General features: G+C 42.6%; 1 protein-coding gene across 6 annotated transcripts in view; it reads right to left on the bottom strand.

Annotated features, from left to right (window-relative positions):
- The window catches only part of LOC142796260 (uncharacterized), a 60,569-nt gene extending 40,168 nt beyond the window's left edge, over window positions 1-20,401 (bottom strand). For all 6 annotated transcript variants that reach the window (XM_075886474.1, XM_075886476.1, XM_075886477.1 and 3 more), the window contains exons 1-5: window positions 20,127-20,401; window positions 17,132-17,241; window positions 13,372-13,581; window positions 9,087-9,218; window positions 7,982-8,120 (exon numbers count right to left, since the gene is read on the bottom strand). The gene's annotated coding sequence lies outside the window, so the exon portion shown is untranslated. The remainder of the gene's footprint in view (window positions 1-7,981; window positions 8,121-9,086; window positions 9,219-13,371; window positions 13,582-17,131; window positions 17,242-20,126) is intronic.
- Window positions 20,402-21,410: the final 1,009 nt, after the last annotated feature.

The raw sequence follows: 21,410 nt of genomic DNA, 5'->3' as shown, positions 1-21,410 counted from the left end.
ATGCGTTGCTCAATGAATCGCAGCCAATAGAAGCAGGTACCTACGACGCATTTCTGAAGCGAGGCGTGAAAAATAGGTCCCAAAAGCTATTCAGGCGTGCCGGTAATGTGAAGAACACAGAAACAGTAAGTGAACTGTAGCAGACGATACGTAAAGCTCATATCAACAATGGGAAAACAAATGGCATAGAAATCGATAACGTGCTATACGTGCCTTAAACCAGGAGAGCTGGTTTATAGTTGCTGAAAAAATTGTATCGTAATAAATTGTCTTCGAGCTTACACACATAACTTAGGGTTACTTGAGCCGTTCATGAAAGAACTGATGGTTGGCGGAAAGCGCTGCAGGGTGCATCAAGATTCCGCAGCCACAATGAATGTCCATTCATCTTCAGTCAGCACCAAGGTCTTCTTTATCGGGTGTGCATGAATACGACCGGTGGCGCAGAAACATTAGCTTGTCTGCCTCTGGCACGCGGCCATATCGAAGCGCTCTTCGGAGAGTTCCTTGCTGAGGCTGCTGTTTCGGCTAGACTCACGCTAGAGCATTCTTATCTGTTTTCCAATAACCTAAAGTTTCAACTCAGAAAAATGGGAACTAGCTGTGAACCTTGGCAAGTTTGCCCCCTTCCCACTTTGAAGCCTCGAAAACTTGCTGATAATCTGAGTTGCGAATCACCTGCCTTGGTAAATGCATGTGACACATTCGAGTGTACGCAGATAGCCCGACGCCAGAAATAATTGCCGAGCTAGACACTACACTAAGACAAACTTTTCATGGCATTGAATCGAAGGCTACAGATGCAAATCGCATGCGTCGTAAAGTGAGGGAATGTAGTCCCGCAATCGTGCATGTAAGGCCAAGGTGAATTGTAATGTTTCTTTCTTATTGTTTGAATGCGAAGCATTTTATGGTGAATTTCGGTGACTTTGAGCGTATCTATCTATCGTGCCGCTTACGTTTGAATGCATTCGTAGCAACCCTTTAACTTGGCATAAACCAAAATTCGCATGGGAGAGTAAGATGGTTTGACGAATATGACGTACTGGTGAAGACATGAATAATGCCACTCCCGTCTCATACGTTCTCAAACACTTCCCGCCAGACAGTGGCACACACCCATGGGTGAGTATGTTCCGCTGGTTTGCGGGTATGTGCCACAGGTGATTAACACTTAGTATTTACCCTGAAACGACGAGAACACACATGGGCATTGTCAACGCATGAGCGTTGGCAACGCGTGAGCGCTATACTTGATATTGGTGATGTCGACCCAACAAAGGCCAAAAATGAATGTCAGGGTTAGGGAAAAACCTAACATAGGCAGCGTTAAACCCCACCCCTACGGTTGCGTATAATAAATTTTAATGTACACACAGGAATCGAGCCGAAGTATTCTGCATGGTAGTCAAGCTTACTTGCACAGACCTGCGCCAGGTCTCGGAATTACTTTACAAATAGATGCTAAGCTTCGTGAAATGTCAATATAGTGGTTGCAGTGCTGTCTACACAATTTCATTAGCATTACATGTGTACTCCTTTGATACAGCCGTCACATCAGGTTGACGTCAATCGTGGTTAGGTGCCATGCGCTCAAGCTGATATATTTAGCATTATGCAGGACCAGCATCTTCGCGAACATCACTGCTTCATATACCCTTCTGGTGTTCCTAATACACATGTTTCAGTTGATATTTTTGCGCAAGTGCAAACAACTGGTTGTAAGCGTCTGCAACTCTTCAACATATGTCAGTGCGCGCCACATTTGTACACATATATAGCATCATTTCATGACGCGTCGTTCAATAAAAAATGGCACCATATCCACGGAGTGAAGGATGGAGAGTGGGGTGAAGCATCCGTCCGTCTATTCGTTCTTGCTTCCGTCCGTCCATGCGTCCGTCTGTGTGACCATCCGTGCATCCATTCTCACGTCCGTGCGTTCGCACGTCCATCTGTGCGTCCGTCCCTGCGTTCATCTATGCATCAGCCCCTGCGTCCGTGTATGCGTTCATCCGTCGGTGCAGCAGCCATCCGTGAGTCCGTCCAAGCATCGGTCTGTGTTTCCGTTCGTTCATCTTTTCAACACTCCAAGTACACCATCTCGCATCTTTTCATCATATGGATGGATGGATGAATGGATTTGGCTGTACCTTTTAGATCGGGCGGTGGCTAGCACCACCAAGCCGTAATACTTGATGAACCAAAAACTAGATTTATTTTTGTTTTCCTTTTAAAAAGTGAGGTGGAGGACTCGTACTTTGCAGTGAAGGGCTTAGTTTTCACTCGTTCTTTGACTTTAGCCATGAATCAGATAACCTCCTTCTAGTTATTTCTACCCGCCTAAAGTCTATTTTGCCCTCCCTGTCCCTAAACACCAGTGCTTTGAAAAACTCTGCGCCATCATACTGAAATATAGGGCGTAGCCCTTTAGAGAACATTATCAATTGTTCGGCAGTTTTTTCTTCCTCTCCACACGCACTGCATACCATGTCTACCCCTTCGTCTTTGGCCCGATATGTCTTCGTTCGCAATACTTCGGTCCTGGCCTCAAACAGTAGAGAACTACCACGAGTGTTATCATAGATCCTTTCCTTGGCGATTTCCGGCTTAAAAGTTCGATAGACCTCTAGTGTGGACTTCTTAATCATGCCAATTCTCCACATATCGGTCACAGCTTCCTTCACCTTCTTCTTAACTGATAATTCTTTTTGGTTAAGCCCCCTCCTGTTTTCTAAGTATTTACCACTCAATTTTCTGGTTCGCTTCCTCCATTTTGTATCGACATTCTTCATGTACAAGTAGCTGAATACCTTCCTAGCCCAACGCTCCTCCCCCATTTCTCTCAATCGCTTCTGAAACTTTATCTTGCTGCTAGCTTCCCTGCCCTCTAATGATGTCCATCCCATATCACCTTGTACTCTCTGAGTTGGTGTATTCCCGTGAGCTCCTAAGGCAAGCCTACCTATTCCACATTGCTTAATTTCTAGTCTTGCTTGAACTTCTGATCTCATGCACAAGACCGCATTGCCGAACGTCAGACCAGGAACCATGACCTCTTTTCATATTCCTCTCACAACATCATACCTATTGTAATTCCACAGTGCCCATTTTTTCATTATCGCTGCATTCCTGTTACCTTTAGTCATCACGTATATTTCGTGTTCCCTTAGGTACTCTGCCCCATTGCTTATCCATACGCCCAGATATATGTATTTATGTATTATATCTAGCGCGACCTCCTGTATTCTAAGCTCACTACCTTCATTGTTATTAAAAGTCATGACTGCTGATTTTTTTTACTGAATCTGAAATAACTTATCTCCCTCATTACCGCAGATGTCCACCAATCTCTCCAAATCTTCCTTGGTGTCGGCCATTAGCACTATATCATCTGCACACATCAATGCTGGTAGTGCCTGTTCAATGAGTTTTGCTTGTTTGACGAAAGAAAGGTTGAAGCCCAGTCCACTTCCCTCTAATTTGGCTTCTAATCCTTGTAGGTACATCATGAATAATAAGGGTGACTGGGGACACCCCTGCCTAAGCCCCCGTTTTACCTCTGCAGGCTTGGATACCTGTTTTTCCCACTTTATAACTACCTTGTTACCTTTATAGATACACCCCTAGTGTGTCCAGTATTCCCCACAATTCCTTTTGAACCACGCTATCGTACGCTCCCTTGATATAAAAAAATGCTAGCCACAGGGGCATGTGTTACTTTTCTGCTATTTCTATGCACTGCGGCAGTGAGGACAGATTGTCTTTCAACCTCCTGTGTTTACGAAACCCATTCTGAAGTTCCCCCAGCACCCCCTCATCCTCTATCCATGCCTGCAGTCTTTCCTTTATAATTTGCATCGCCAGCCTGTAGACCATTGATATCACTGTTATAGGACAGTAGTGGTTTATGTCAGCTTTGTCCCCCTTTCCTTTATAGATCATGCTCATCCTGCTAAGTTTACATCCATCGGGAACTTCACCATCGATTATTATTTTGCTTACTGCCTCTCCATAGTGTGCTTAGACTTCAGACCTTATGTCTTCATCAGCATAGTTGAAATGCGATCTTATCTACTTCCCACCTTTAACCACCTCGAGTTCATGGTATATACTAGTTCACTGTATTCATGGATTTGCGGCCCAACGCTCGCTAAACATTTATAAAACCAAGCAGGTTATGCCCAGCGAGTATAACGTAGCAACCCTTTCTTGTCAGATAGTGCTCAATGTACATGCCAATGGCTGCTCAGGGGGAATGAGAGACAGGAGAATTCGGCTTTTAGGTAACGCGCACGCTGTGAATTTTTGATTGTTCAAACACACAGAAGAAATCTCTCACCCGCACCACCTTGGAGGTCAAAATGTAAGACTGGTTACACAATACGACTACTACTACGACCACGAGGGATGAACGGGTGCCACTATAAGCAGCTTGGCCCCTAAAATAATGACAGCATATTCATGGAGTGCATGATGATGAGGGGGTTGAAGCATTCGTCCGTCCACTCGTCCTGGCTTCCGTCCATCCACGCGTCCTTCGGTGAGACCTGCCGTGCGTCCATCCGTCCATTCGTGCGTCCATCCGTTCATTTGTCGGTGCGTTCGCCTGTGAATCTATGCTTGCGTTCGTCCTTCTGTGCGTCCATCCGCTCGTCCGTGACTGCGTTCATCCGTACGTTCGTCCCTGCGTGCATCCATGCGTCCGTCCTTCCACGCCGTCGGCCACACATCCATGCGTCCGTCTGTCCATCCGTCTGTCCATATAGTGAACACTTCAAGTACTGCCATCTCGCATAATTTTATCGTATATTCAGCGTATAGAAGAACCGCCATCCAGCGGACATTCCAAGATTCAAATGAGAGATGGCACTCATGCACTTTCTTAAGGTCTGCGCTTCGTGCCTACTTCCAACATTTCACCACCTCTAGTTCATAGCTATAATGCGCTATATACTAGTTCACTATATTCATGGTACAGCGGCCCAACCCTCGCTAAACATAGCTGAAACCACGGAGGTTACGCTCAGCGAGTTTAACGAGGCAGCCTTTTTTGTCCAGATAGTGCTCAAAGTGCGTCGTCCTGGTACGGACTTTTCAAATAAAGCATCAAATTCAAGGCAAATTTTATTGAAATTAAGCCACCACTACTAGTCTCTTTAGGTTGTTTCTTCGGAAACAACTATCCTCTTACATTATTATTGTGCGCGGGTTTCCTCCTGAATCGAAAAGGGTGCGCGCGTGCCGCTCATCTTGTCCGGCCATGGAAGTGGCTATCGACTACTACGACGACTACTACATGCATCGCGGACGCACGACACACGGCATAGGAAACTACGCCCTTCCCTCCCTCTCAAAAAAATTTCAACACTGTCACCTTCTCTCCACATAATTCGCACCATGTCAATTCCTTGGTTCATGGCATCTGCCAAATTTTTCCTACGGGAGTTTTTTGACACAGGACGCAGCTCACACCAATTATATATTCGTATTTCTTTAATTAATTTATTTTTGCTTCGTGTTTTAGAACGCGTGAAAAAGTCCTGGCTTTTAGAGGCGAAACTTCCTAAGGTGTGAGTGGGTCTTCACCTGTTTGCATGCATGTATGTTAACCACCTGACAGCATATCCACAAAGTGAATTGTACTGACTAGGTCGAAGCTTCGAAGGGTTTTACCGGCAAACCATGAATCATCCGCAGGCCATGTCTGTCTGTCTGTTCGACGTATGAACTAACGCAGAGGCGGACGCACAGACGGACGGACGGACAAATGGTCACACAGACGAACGGACTGACGTATGGACGAATGAGCGCATGGATGATTGGAAGCAAGAAAGAACGGACGGACGGAACCGCAGACGCACTGACGGGTGGTCAAATGAACATACGGGCAAACGGACTGACGTATGGACGGACGGATGCGAGAACGGGCGGAAGCAAGAACGAACGGACAGAAGTGCAGGTGCACTGACAGGCGCTTGGCCCACTCATCATCATTCACTCCGTGGATATGCTGAAATTTTTCACCTATACATAAATTACTAAGGGGCGTTGTGTCTACATCAAATGCAGATGTTGCGCATCCATCAGTTTTTACAGCGTTATGAGACGCACACTAGAACGAAGTACTTCACCTAGTGATACATGTGGAGAAGCTCCGCCCCCGTAGCTTTTCCTTCAGTGGCAAGGAACGTTGTCGCCGAGTATGACACGTTTGTTAGAACAGCTGCTGTGCCTGTAGAAGAGAAATCGCTTTTTGTTCCGCCAGTATCGAGATAGGTGTGTCCTCTTAATAGACACAAAAACGAAGAAACATTTCAGGCCAATACCTTCTTCGCTTCAGCCGTGTAGTGTAGCCATGCAATGGCTTAAGTCACAGCTTGGAAGTAACAAGTATGCCTGAGAGTATTACAATCTTTGTCTACAATTGTTTGCAGATTGTCGTTAGCACGACCGCTGAATAAAAAACATGGTTTTTAGGGGCGCAGCTCCTTAAGGTATGGGACGGTCATCACCTGTATGTATGCATGTACGTAGTAACCACCTCACAGCATACCCACGGAGTGAGTGATGATGGATGGGGTGAAGCTTCGCAGAGTTTTAGAGGCAAACCGTGAATCATCCGCTGGCCGTATCCATCCATAGCCTTTCTGTATGTCAGTTTAACACATGGATGGACGCACGAAAAGACGCAAGAATGGACGGGTGAATGGATGCACGGACGAACGCAGGGACGGACGGTTGGATGGACACACGGCTGCATGGATGAATGCACGGGTGGACGGACGGTTGAACGGACGCTAGGGTAGACGGATAGTAGGATGGACGCACGTACGGACGCATGGGCGTATGAATGGACGCACTAAATGACGAACAGAGGCATTGCGGACGGACGGCTTGACGCACGAAAGCAAGAACGAACGAACGGAGCACGGACGGACTGATAGACGCTTCGCCCTACTCATATTTATTGACCCCCTGGTTATGCTGTGAGTTTTTTATCCAGCGGCCATGGTTATTAGTTCGCAGAAAACAATACCTAAGCAAGTAAGTTTGAGGATTGATGTTCTGACCACTGCGTTAGGCAGTGGATTTTCGTTCCTCTCGCCTGCCAATATTATTAACTGTTTTGAAAGGGTCCTGTTTGGTCAGAGGGTGAATGGTCTGGCGCTTGCGGACTGCCTTCATTGAGGTAACTCCCGTGAAGCTACGTTCAAACTGGCACTCTTGCTTAAAGCCAGAACCAAGGCCAGAACCGGTTAGTCGAGGACGTAAGTTTGACCGTGATTAACTCAGTGGGGTCGACAGTGACTCTGAGCATCGTCAACAACGTGCACTTTGAATTTCCGCAGTTTATTATTTCGGACTGTGGCTTTTGACCCATTTCATTAGGAATATGTTACTCCGGGGGAAAAGCTGTTACGAGCATGGTGTGACTCGCCACCATAAATGTTCCCACCGAGGTACCCTGAGCGGGACTGCTCAGGAGAGGGTGCCAGAACTCACTGTGTAGAGCTCTCTTCTCTAGGCGTCTGTCGCATCGAAACTGAGGGCGTCAGAACCTCGGAGGTGCAACCTCCTTCTCCTACTACTACAGTGCCTAGAATATACTATACTACTGATTTTGTCTTGCCTCTCTCATACTGTTCCCTGTCTGCTGCATTGATTCGTTTGCCGTCGTGTTACGCTACCCAGGAGAGCGTGGGGCCTCTGGTGACTTGTGGCCGCGGTGGTACTACAGCGACCTTTTGTAGCCTTTACGCTTGAAACTTGATACAAAAGCTCCTTTACGACCACCGTATTCTGAGCTGAAGCTGTTCACGTGGCCCCTTGTTTCACACTGGTTTACCTTGAGCTAGAAAAAGAAAGGTGTAAACGTATCGTTCCGCTAATGCAAAGTCAGGTACACAGAGCCACATTAAATTGGTACTTTCAATAAACTAGAAAACACCGCTATTAGATCTAGATTGCCATTACTCACCACAGTATGGGCGTACGCACGGTACGCCCCCGGAGGATCAACGAAGATAGATGGAGGTAAAATCATACATTTGGGGGACACGGTGTCGACGCTGGGGAGGTGGGCGATGGACACAAAAATATGAGGTAGATATTCCTTCCTGCAGAATCAAATGAAAAGGCCTAAATATTACATGTAAAACTTGGTCATTTAGAGCACAAAAAGCGGAAACACTCGTTGGTGGCCTAGAGCATGCTCTGCACTTTTAAATGTGAGATAGTTGACAGAAGTAATGAAATATACAAAAAAAATTTCTGTACGTAATATTTTCAATTTCATATCAAGCGAGATGCGAGACTAAGCTGCCCCCATTTCGTTTGCATCGGATATCTCGCCGTTCTCGCATCGCGGTGGTGCCAGCATCTACAACCCTACTGAAACGTTCCGTAAGATGCGGAGACCTCACATACGGAATTATTGGAATATGGAAGACGTATGATGCGGACTCCGCATAATACGTATGATGCGGGCTCCGCATAAGACGTATGATGCGGACTCCGCATCTTATGGAAAGACGTATCATGCGGAAATTACTGAAATGTGTGCATGTTACGTCTGAATCTAGTGCAAAGCTATATAATGTGTAAATTGAATAGACGTCCACATCTTGAGTACATGCAATACTGTGTACAAATCACAATATTTCTTAAATGTGCATGATGAGGGATTGAATCATCGGCATCTTACTAATTGTTGTGATGCAGAAGCAAAATTACCTTTTAAATAAAATACATTACAAAACTACTGAATTAACATGCTAGCGATCGATCATAAATGGTGGTTACATTGCAACACATTAATGCAGTGTTCTATGCAAGACTTAAAGAACTTATAAAGTTATTATTATCAATAGAGAAGCATTAATATACACATCAGCCCTGCTACAATCAATATGTTTTTTTATTTGTCTGTATGCTCCAGCTATGAATAGTGACATTGCAGTTTGATCGTACACAAATGAGGTGACTGCACCGCAATTTCACGAGCTCCACCTAAGCCACAGGATGGTGGCACAATGTAACAGCAATTTTAGAACGAAATGTTTAAACATAAATAATAATCATACACTGTGAAAGTGTGGCGCTGTGTTTATCTCATGAATGCCTTGTGGAGATCGGCGAAATGCTGCTTGAGGCTCCGGCACCACTGTAAATTTCGAAGGTCACTGCGATAGAACTCATGTGTCCTTCATAGGCACCTGGAAATGAAAATAATTGGCACAAATAATGTCAGAGACACATGTTAGCACAATAGTTTACATGCACAAGAAATATAACACACAGAATGAAACTGAAAATTTAAGGCACACAATCCTTTATGTTATGCATATGTGAATAATAGAAGGAATGAGTGTATAAATTAGTTCTGCCATATCAAAAAAAACAGCATGCTTATCACAGTGAAAATAACTAGGTTGTCACGATTTTCAATGGTAGAGATAATCGATTATTATGTTCTTATGAAATTATGATTTAAACGCTTCCTGCACAGTAAAACTTTAGGATCTGCAAGTGAAAGCTCTCAGTGTTCATTTAATAGTGTGTGCATGTACATCTGCTGCCTTTATACTATACAGTGTGTGCACAAAATTGGCATCTTGAACAATTTTGAGAGTTAAACCTAAGCAACTTATGAAGGTTAAAATCACCATGAAAGCAAGCAGGACCAGGCAGGTGCCATTAAAAATCTGTGCAAGCCAGATAACTATAACCGAACTGCACACATATAGGGGAGCAAGAGTAACAGTAATTCGGCTGCTGACCCGCATGTCGCGGTATCAAACCCCGGCTCCATTTCCGATGGAGGCAGAAATGCTGTAGGCACGTGTGCTCAGATTTGGGTGTACGTTAAAGAACCCCAAGTGGTCGAAGTTTCCAGTGCCCTCTACTACGGCGTCTCTCATAATCATATAGTGGTTTTCGGACGTGAAACCCCACATATAAATCAAGAATAACAGAAATAAACTGCCAACAGAAAAGTTGGGTGCATGTGCTATCTGTAAGTGCTTACACCTTACTACTTACAGCATGCTCATTCCATTTTAAATACCGATATTGAAAATAACTGCTCTATTAGGAATGTAAAAGGTAAGGTAGAGCTGAACGACTCTACAAAAAGTGACCCTATTATGACATCACGTTTTCTTATAACAAAATTGACTAAGACTCTCAAATATCATTATGCAAGGAAAAAATCTTCAAAAGAACAATCAAGTTTGAAGTCATAATTATTTATATGTCTCCTATGACTATAACCAAGAAATCGACCTCAACATGGCTAATGTTAGTTTTTAAGGCCTATGTTCACTAGACAATGAACTATACCACAAAAAGCACAGCGTTCAGGCAAAGCACCACACAAAAAAAGAAAGCAGTCCTTTTTGTTTTTACCTACAATGCCTTTAAAATGGTATTTTTACCTCTACTTTCCGCTTTTTATCTAAGTAACTGGTGTGAAACAAGTTAGCTGAAAATGCACTGTGCCTCCAAAACCTGTTGGTTGAATCTGAATTTAAAAAAAAATGGTGAAGCTTGCACTAAATTAGGCTCCACAAGCCTTGGAACAGTGAGACTACATGACTCTTGGGACTACTTTAGTTACTTGTGTTTTGTTTCTGGGCCTAAGCATAAAGACAAGGGCTTAACTGAATTCCTGCTAACAAACAAATGCTTTCGAAATTGCCCGAGCGTCAAAGGATGCTCAGCCATTTGTTGTTTTTTGCACTGGGCTATTCTACACCAAACATACAAACCATGCTGCCTGGCGACCATCACAGATGTATAGTTTAAAAAATGATGGTAATTTACTCTTCTGAAAATAGTTATTTGCAGAAATGTTTTGAAGAGAAAAGAGTAGTGGTCACGTGGGTACCTTCAGAATTTCGCAGAATGTCGTGCGGGTGTTATTTGTGAGAAAAATTTCAAAGTACCGCTTTTTCTTGCCACATCAAATTTGATCTACATATTAAGTAAAGATGCTTCTTAAAGTATTTGAAGTCAAGTAACATTAGTGCAATTTTTCTGCTACATAGGCTTTGAAGAATTCCGCCAAACTGTTTATCGTTTGCATTTCTTGTATGGCAATACTGCATTTTGTATGAATATTTGAGCCACAAATACTCACTGCACAGAAGTTCTATTTTACGAAAAAAAATAATGTTAGGTCCAGATTACAAATATCACAATATAATCGTTTTTGTCCACATTGAGATGCAATTTGAGCTGTGTGTTTGTCTAATTGAAAATTACTTTTATATGTAAGTTGAAAGCAAATAAACAGTTCTTGTTACATGGCAAGTGTTATCATTACAAATTTTGTTTAAATGAGGAAAATGATTTTTGAAGTCTCCTATTGAGGGCCATGGGGAACTTCGGAACGGAAGCTGTCGTACATCAAATGCAGAAAACAGCCATCATAAGAAAACTTCAAAAATTCATTTCTACTTTAAGACAAAGTGTAATCATATAACTTGCCATATAAAAAGAACTGCTTCCTTGCTTTTGATGTGGCGAAAAAATTGCACTAATATTACTGAGCTTCATGCACTACAGACAAGCACCTTTACTTAATACCAAGACCGAATTTGGTGTAGAAGAGGCAGTATTTTTGAAACACTTTACTTTTTACAAACAACACCCAGACGACATCCTGGGAAGTCCAGAAGGCACCAACGTGGCCTAATATTTTGTTCTCTGCGATATACTTTAGCATTTTGCTGTTTTCAGAAAAATACAGTAAACGAGCACAATATTTTTTTTTTCAAAACACATTTAGGACGGTTGGCAAAATGGCTGGGATGTTTGATGCGTAATTGCCTCACTGCCAGCATTTATTCTTCCGAAGCTCAAGCTATCACCTCTCTGTTACTGCCTTCCTCACATACAATGCCTGCATAGGAAATAAAAAGAAAGGCAGGTCCGACAAAGTTCACAAGGCAAGATATTTTCATGTTGGATAAATTCATTACCATAAACAGCAGCAAAATAACATTCATTTTGAGTAGTCCAAGACACAAGCTATATACCAGCATACTAAGAGCCAAGCACAAACTTTTCAATTGAACATGTGTGGTGATAGACAGGAAGCACTTATTGCAAGACTGATCAGTCCGTAATTAACTAAATGAAGTACAATGCACTGTTGAATCCAACACCACATAGGCATCTTTGCTATAGCAAAGCCATGTGTCATTGATTCATGCACTAGATGGGACAATGCAAATGTAACAAAAAAGGTGAAAAAATAAAACAAGGGAAAAAAAGAAAAAAGGGGGGGATGCAAAGTAGGAGCAGTGTAGCACTACTTTTACTTTGCATTCCCCTTTTCTTTCTTCTTTTTTCTTCTTTTCTATCATTTATCTTTTTTTTGCTTCCCTTACCCCCAACCTCCAACAGGAGAACACTTTGTATCAGCGCAACCTAACTTGAAAAGAAGCAAGGGCTGCACTCTTCTGCGTTATAGGTTTTGTTTTTTCAGACAAACATTTCCAACAGGCACACACGCCTATACCAATAGATGATGTCATTACTGACCCCATTTAAACTAACACGCCAAGGATGACAAGGTGACTTCTAAAAATAGGTCCTCCTATCGCAACATCGGCCAGCCTGTCTGAAGCACTTCTACTGTTCACCCTGATTACCCCACTAGATGTTTCCATCTGTCGGCTCACATCTTCATTTTGGATAACACTAAGACGAGCTTACATTGATGAATACGCACGAAAGTTTAGTGATGTATCATGTATCAGATTAAGCAACTCTGTTAAAAAATTATTGATAGCTTGCTTTCAGGCTTTTTATACTGTAGCCTGAAACTTCGTAATGTCTTCTATGCACATGAACCAGATTGACAACGTAATGCACAACATGCTTAAGAATACTGCGAGGAACAAGATAACGACAAAACGACCAGCCACCCAAAATTTTCGTGTACATGTTTATAAAATGTTCATGTACCCCAAACGAGGTGCTTATGATACAAGCCGAAAAAACCTACAAGTAGGGCCTTGGAGTCTTCTGGAAGTAGACGTGTTGCATTTTTTCTGTAGAGGGCTGTACACCCATAAGTGAGGAACAAAACTCCTGTATAATGAAGAATGTTGACAGCTATCAGTTATAGAAAAACCTAATGCAGCTAATCTTCCCCGACACATCTGTACATTTAGAGAGGTGACGTAGCTTCTGTGATTCTGGCAGTAACTCCAACAGGACCAGTGCGAAAATTGGCACTACTTGGCTAGACAAATGTCCAAACATGCCTGCCCGACTCCCTCTAGCCATCCTGGCTGAATCTGACACATGATTTCTTAACTGCTGGCTGGACAAAAACAAAACCACTGAAGCACTCACAATACACAACGTGAAGTTCCTCTGGAGTGGTCAACTTCGTCTTCTGCGATGAAAGAGCAGCACAGTGTACTGATAAGGCACTTCTTGCAATGGTTTTCAATGCCACACAGTGACCTTGCTGTTCCTGTCGAAGAGAGCTTCGGGAGCTTGGAGGGTGCTTGCTCTTTTCTGGGGGCTGCTGCCGCTCCTCGTTTTCTGCTCAAAGTCAACCTGCATAAAGTTGTAGACGAGGCTTTAAGAGTTGTATATAATGATATACAAATTTTCGGTGAACACACATTTCCTCGTGGCACACTGAGGAATTTCTTATAAAACTTAAGGCCTCGCATATGCAAACATTTACAATCGATCCGAAGATGCACTCGACTCTAAAGAAGCAAGTTTGTTATGTAGTGTATATAAAGAAAGGTCATTCAGCACAACCACAACTACAGTTGCACACGAAAGCGACATTTTACACGATCCTGTTTATTTACATGGTCCATTTTATTTTATTTACACGGTCCATTTTACACGGTCCTGTTTTACACGATCTGGTCTGCATGAACTCTTGAACCGGGCACCATATAGATTGAAAGACACACACAGACTTTGAGACAAACCTAGTTTCCCGTGGAGCATCCTCTTGCACTATAACAACACATCTCAATCTAGTTAGTTGGTCAGAACGAGGTGAAAACAGCTCGCACTTGAAAAGCACGGGCAGAAGGAATGACGCCTGCACCCTGTGCTTTCTGTACATTCTCGTTGAGGGTGCAGTTTTCACCTTATCCTTATGCAATTTCGCATTTATAACATTGTTCACTGTATAATCTTTGTGGCGTTAAAGTGTGTGATACCGTCATGTGTATCCCATGTAATTTTTAAAAATAGAATACAAGATAGCTTGATTCAAAAATAACAAAGTGCATCCAGCGCCATGTCCTGTAGCCATTCTTTAGGCAAGTGGCAGAATGATTTATTCTTCAAAACATATCTTACTTGTAACCACTACAAGAGCTAACTCGTACACTGGCATATTCTGTTTGCCTCTTCAGATTATAAGGTACCTTTTTTACACCAGAAAATCTTCAAAAAGAATAGAAGTGTTGTAATTGTGAAGAAAGAAAAGTAGAAGGAAAAAAGATATTGATTGATTTGTGGGGTTTAACGTCCCAAAACCACCATATGATTATGAGAGACGCCGTAGTGGAGGGCTCCGGAAATTTCGACCACCTGGGGTTCTTTAACGTGCACCCAAATTTGAGTACACGGGCCTACAACATTTCCGCCTCCATCGGAAATGCAGCCGCCACAGCCGGGATTCGAACCCACGACCTGCGGGTCAGCAGCCGAGTACCTTAGCCACTAGACCACCGTGGCGGGGCAGGAAAAAAAAAAGATAACCTGCCCTGTACAGGGACCGAGCCTGCGAACTTTGAATAACATGTCCGATGCTCTATCAACTGAGCTACCATGGCGGCTATCTCTCTTCCATTTTGTACGGTATATATGTGCATTTATACATGGAAGAGTCAGTCAGCGCTGCCTGTTACCATTATGGCGAGTGTGGGACACCTTTTTTTTGCCTACTGGCAATTACATTACGATTGCAATTACGTTACGATTACTTCCAATATCCCTATACTTCTTTTGCAGCATTATGCATCTGTCCGTTCTCAGAAAATCTGCTAGTCACAGGAGGAGGCAATAGTTCGCCCTCCCACCTAAATGCATGTACTTGAATACATGCACAACTGATCAAAAAAAAAACAAGTCGCACACCGCTAAGATTACTGAGATTCACTGTTTCAGATTCATGAGTAAAGGAAAGAACTATAAATTTAAGGGTTTGTTGTCTTTGTTGAACACATTATAATGAGAACTAGCAGACAATGATGCCAAACAAACTATAGGTGATGTTATCAAAAATAACTTTAACAAAATTGTGAAAAGAAAAGTGAACGAAAACGTAACTTGGCGGCAAGTTACTAATGGGTTGACATTTTTTGACAATTGAATTGACATTACTTTTTATAACATCTTTATATTTTCCTGAGTAATGTTGTCGGGTAATTCTCATTATTAGAGTGGTGAGTAGGCTGACAAAGAAAGTATATGGCATTGATACTTCTTTTGAACACCTAAAAGTTTGAGGAACTTAAAAGAGTGGAAGCTACTTTGAGTAGACCCGAATATTTAGTTGGAGCGAAAAAAAAAACGTACACACATTTTTACCAGGCTTTTTAACCTATTTTGAGACATAAAAGTGTATGCTGCCAGTAATGTTAAGTACCATTACTTTTGTCACACTATGCACTGTAGCAGGTGTAGTTAGAGTGGTGATAGTGAAGGATTAATCAAGCACGCCACCAACTGCGTTCACATCAATGGTCGCGTATTTTAAAAATAAACCTGCTGTATAGTAAAAAAAATTTTAGAGCATTTATGATTTTATCCAAATCAAGTTAAACCGACTGGGTAAGCAAACCATTTGCATAAAATCAAAAGGCATAAAGTGATTCATGTATTATAACTATGTGAACAATTTCAGCAATGCAGGGCAAAGTGACAACAGGTCTATTAAAAACCCCTCTCATTATAAAATGCATGAAAAGCACCACACCAGAATATTTTATAGTGCATGTAATATCGAGACTACTAGACTGTCTATTGACCTTTTAGAAGAAGGGTATCTCCTTCACATTCAAGGGCCAACCACTTATCCTTTTCCTGAGCTTTTCTGTGAATATTTCCTGAATTTCAGATATCATTAGGATTGATTTAGAGTAAACAGATTTTGCTTACGCATTGAAACCTAGTTCTGTATGTAACTGCAATTATGGGTGCCAAACCATCTCCAATTAATTTTTAACATTTAACCTATTTTTTAACTGCAGCAGCACAACTAGCTATGGGTGCCCAAAAAGTAGCTAGAAACAATACCTTTATCTCTTTGAGCCTTTTGGAAGTGTTCAGCTTCTCAGTGCTCACCTTACAACATTTTTTTAAATACGTGTTTGTATGCCCACTGCTCTTGCTCCTTGTACAGTGAGGAGGAGCACATGGCAAGAAGAGACAAGAAAGAAGCATAGCGAAAAAAAACGAAATAAGCGAGGACCTCTTTTGTATCGTACAATGAGTGTAACATTACTATTGCGACAACATATAGACAAATTATCACGGCTATGTATCCATTGTAGAGTCATACACAGCTGCAACACCACGACTAAATTTCAACCTTGTGTTGGTTTAGGATCCCTTTATAGTGGCAAGCTAATGATATCTGCATTTGTTTGGCACATACTAAGATGCAGTGAAATGTGATATGGTAATCTCATTTAGAATGCACGTCATGTGGCTTCATTGTATATGTGGCCACAAGTAACTCTGGTTGCAAAGCAATATGGCAGAGCCTAAACAGACGTCACCGACCACTTCAATCTGAACTTGCCTTTGCTACTTGCCCATTATCATCCCAGCAAAAAATGAATAATTGAATCTGCTACAGATAAGTGCTAGCTTATGCTAAGGACCAAGTATGAAGGGTGTTTTGTCATTATTGAGATCAGTTATTTGTTCAAGAACACTTGCTGTCAAACACAAATACATTGCTGTCGAAGCATCAAGACTCAAATATAAAGCAAAAAGAAGTGTCTCTTTAAAAATTACAGGCCACAAGGCAAGATAAATATTTGATATACTTGGGATGTAAGGCACGCACAAGAGGTGGTGCCATATTATACTTTTCCTTGTGTTGAAACCTGCTTGCTTTACTCACCCAACACATCTGTAAAGATGCCGTGAAAACACCAAGGAGCTGATGCAGCAAGGTTGAACACATGTCCAGGGATTCCACCATTCCTAAGCAGCCCTACAGCCTCCACAGTCCTGCAACCATTTGTAAGATAAATATAGTTCTACCCAAAGTTCTTGGTTTACAGACACACATGCAAGACGCATAACCACTCTATAGGAAGTTTGCATGATAATGCGCTGGGTAGCAAAACGGATGCCAATATCAAGTATCCCGGCCTGCCGCTTCTTTCTTTCCGTTCTTAATTAATCAATTTATGATTATTAAATGTTCCCCCAATGTGAAGTGTGCTGGCAGTCTGGTGAAGAATTGCAATGTATTTAGAACACAGTCCCATTCATGGCAAGTAAGCATGCAATAGCGTTTTGTCAGCTCTTCGAGAAAAGAGCATGAAGTTTAGCTAAAACCCATGTTTTTTATAAACACCATTCAATTTGATATAAAAGTTGTGAGCATTATGTAAAGGAACACGGATTCATGTTTAATCAATGATTTCTTATAATGTACTGATATGAATGCAACTAACTGAATATGAATCGATCAATTTTGCTCGAGAATTTAGAGTTATGAACACTATCGCACTTGCCTGCTGCATCTTGTCCAAAACAGCGGCAAGATAGGCTAGTTTATGTAGGTGAGTAGTAATGAGCAGTGCAAAGTAACAACAAGAAACACCAGTAACAACAGTATGGGGCAAGCACAGACTGCCAACTGTATAATTTATTACACAAAAGTTTGCCTGAATATCAGTCAGACAACTTGTGCAAATGAAGGTCCAGTTGGGCATGAACAAGTTACGAAATCAACAATGCCTGCTTTCACTAACAGGACCCTCATTCACATAAAATATGCAGCGATAGGCCCCTACCGAGGTACGTCACAGCATAATGTCACTGGCACATGTAAAAGGTGTGGCTGGAAAAACACTCCCGCTGGTGGCTCAGTCCGGTACAGTCGTGCGGTGTTTGGGGCAAGTTTTAATTTTTCAAAGCTTACACTTCACGTTACAATGTCGACATTAGCTGTAGTATGTGTCAGCAAACATCCAGCTGTGTGGTAAAATATTTGCCACGCTGTCTGTTTATCTTGAAGAAGTGAACACACGTGGTGGCCTGTGCGAGCAACAGCGGCATAGTCTTCAAAAATGTGCACTGTTGATTGCGGCATGTAGTGTGCATTGAAAGGTATTGAGAATATCGGTTCAACTGAGAATACTGAGTGTGGTGTGTGCAGTGTCAATAACAATGTGTCTTGTTTACGAAGACTAGCACTCATGGCAGGGACCGGTCGATGAAAAAACTTGATTCGACATTTTAGTCAAGGTAAATATGCACTTGACGTGACCATCTGCGAGTGGGTACATCTCGGTGTTTGCGCTGTGTGCAGAAAAAAATTGCAAGGTCACCGGGCTGGAAGATACCATTTGCTGAAGCTGCATGTATGAATCGCCCCGACGAGTACGCAAGCTCAATGAAGGTATAACTCGTTTTATCGAAGGCCTCATATTTCTTCATGTAATAAGCAGAGATTCTTGTTTCACATATACTCAGTACCTTTACCGCTCGATATTCATGAAGTGACAATGCAAACAACAAGTTTGTGTGTTAGGTCCTAAGGGAGCAATGTAAATATGCAAATAAGTTGTAGGTGTCAGATGCAGCGATGTAACTGCACAAAAGATTACGTATATATTAGGCTACAGGTTTAGAATCGCATACATCTCGGTGGTCTATCAGGAACGTCACAAACAACTTCCTTGCCAACCAGCCCTTGCACAGAGGGAGGGAATGGCTGGCACGGTGCTCGAAGAGACGTCACACTATTTGCAAACATAGAGAGGTTTCTTACTTAGGCAACATTTTGCACAATGTATTTTTTAGATGCAAGACTGTACTCATCCACATTGATCATACTGATGTCTTTTGTTGTTACTTTGTGCTGTGAGTTACTAGGCATTTAGTCTCCATGATCTTTAAAAGCAAATTTCAGTGTTCTGTCTCATATTGCTGACAACTGTGTTGTTGCATAAATTGGGCAAAAAAGCAACACAGAAAGGCTGTCACAATAAATACACCAACATGGGTATTCTCCTGCAAACAAAAGTCGGCACTGGTCCTGTCATTACCCGTCTTCCTTCTCTCTTTGCCTTGTTTGTGCTGAAACAGCCAAACACCTGATGAGTTAGATGAGATATATTAACGCATCAAAACTATAAGTGCTTGCATCAGCAACTACACAACAGCGTGATAACCGCACCCCTGCCACACAGCAGCGAAACATATTTTTGAACATGCTGGCAGTGTATTATTATATAAAAAGCAACTCTAGCAGATTACAAAATCTCACATTGTGCATGCAAGTTTTCTTCAAAGTCAGGCGTACAATGTAGGTGCTGGCCGGTACATTATTAGTTACAAGCAAAGGCGTCTTGCAGGTACACAAGCAGATTGCACGAACACCTCTCTCTCTCTCTCTCTACACTAGGCACACACATTATATCTTTCAACAAGCACACGCCACTGTTTAGGGGCATAATAACGCTCTACCGTGAACGTATGCTAATCAACCCACTTAGGCGGTTGGCTAGGTGAATCGAGCCAAGTTACAATTTGTATCGCCCGCGAACGTAAACAAAATGCTGCTTTGCATGAAATGGCACTGCAGGCTTCGTTTAATCAACAACGTAGCAAGCGCCGTGTGCGTCTTCCTCACTACATCGCACATATGAAAAAATCGATCACCATACACATGCACGTTGCCGCAGTTGTCTCGAATTAGCTCCAGTAAGGCCGCGCAGATGCGCCATGGCTCTGCTGGCGTTAGCGTTTTCAAAGCGAATCGGCAACCGCACTCGCAAAGGCGCGTAAGGTTGCCGTTTCGCGACGCCTGGTTCGAGTGCAGCAACACACACTTGCACTGAGTGGCATACTTGGTCTACATAAAAAAGTGTCACCCTTACCTTTAGTTTCTTTCACACTGTCCTGAGGGAAGCGACCACAGGCGTCAGCCGTCACCTCGGAGTCCTTCGAGCGCCCGCCCAACCCGCCGATTCCTTGGACGACTCGCACTTGATCCGCACTCGGACAACCGCGGGAATAGGGCGCAATCTTAGCACATCACACGAACGAGGAACGGCGCTTCCTTGCGTAAATTTAACATTTCGTGCTCTCGTGTGTAGCAGCGCGAACACATGAGACACGCACCGAAACGGCATGCTCACAGAAACAAAGAAGACAAACAATATGTGGCTTTAGCTGTGAATGGATTTGACTTGGATAGCTGTGTGAGAAAAATAAAAAAAAAAATCTGTCGCTGCTATAAACTGAAAAAAATGTATGTTATCTGCCAAAATAACTTTAAAAGTGATAAACGGTTACTCAAAAAACAAGTTACAACTTATGAATATTTTCGCAGGTCTTTGTTTTGTTTTTGTTCTAGCAGACGACAGCCTCCTACTGCTTCTACGACAGACGTAGTGCGGTTTCACGTTCGGTGCGTGTCGCCGACGCAAAGCTCTACAGTAGTGATATCAGAGTTATCAATTCTCAATGAATCATAGGATGGCTACAAAGCAGTAACATTTTGACATAGTGCAGTACGCAATCTTTCAAGGTATGACATTTCTTTGCTCTGAAGCAAATCGAAGCAAGCCGGCCGGCGCAATCAGCTGATGTCGCCGCTACGCGAGGCATGGTCGTGCGCAATAGCGTCGCGCCCCGCGCTCGATTTGTCATCAAGCGATAGAGCTACTAAGTGGAATACAGCTAGATGCAGGGATTAATGGCGTATCACTCTAATTCCCTGTGGTGGCCGACTCAATCGCAAGAGAGCCCCGGGAAACAACCTTCAACTGCTCAAGCTTGTGTGTGGGTGTAAAAATACTTGTTTTCATCCGCGGCGGTGCAGCAATCTATAGTTGAAAGACATGCGAAAAGCATGTGACGTATATACAATCTCAAGACATATGCACACAACAATAGATACGATCGCATATAGTACATAAATATACCAACACATAGCGAGTAAAAAGCAAATTTATATACATAACTTAAACACCAAGCTACCTTCAGCGCGAATAGCTTAGCAAGCTAACGCACTCAGTTCACGTACGCGAGCACAACTAAGTGGCGCAGGTTCGAGTCCCGCGAAGTTTATTTTTTTTTTGTTTTTTTTTTCAACGTTTTTATTGTACTGCTATCTTTTTTAATGCCTTAGGTTCTAAAACAAAATAAAAGCAATATTG

Source organism: Rhipicephalus microplus, chromosome 2 (genome assembly GCF_043290135.1).
Source record: "Rhipicephalus microplus isolate Deutch F79 chromosome 2, USDA_Rmic, whole genome shotgun sequence".
Classification (NCBI taxonomy): Eukaryota; Metazoa; Arthropoda; class Arachnida; order Ixodida; family Ixodidae; genus Rhipicephalus; species Rhipicephalus microplus.
This window is presented reverse-complemented; position numbering and strand designations above follow the sequence as displayed.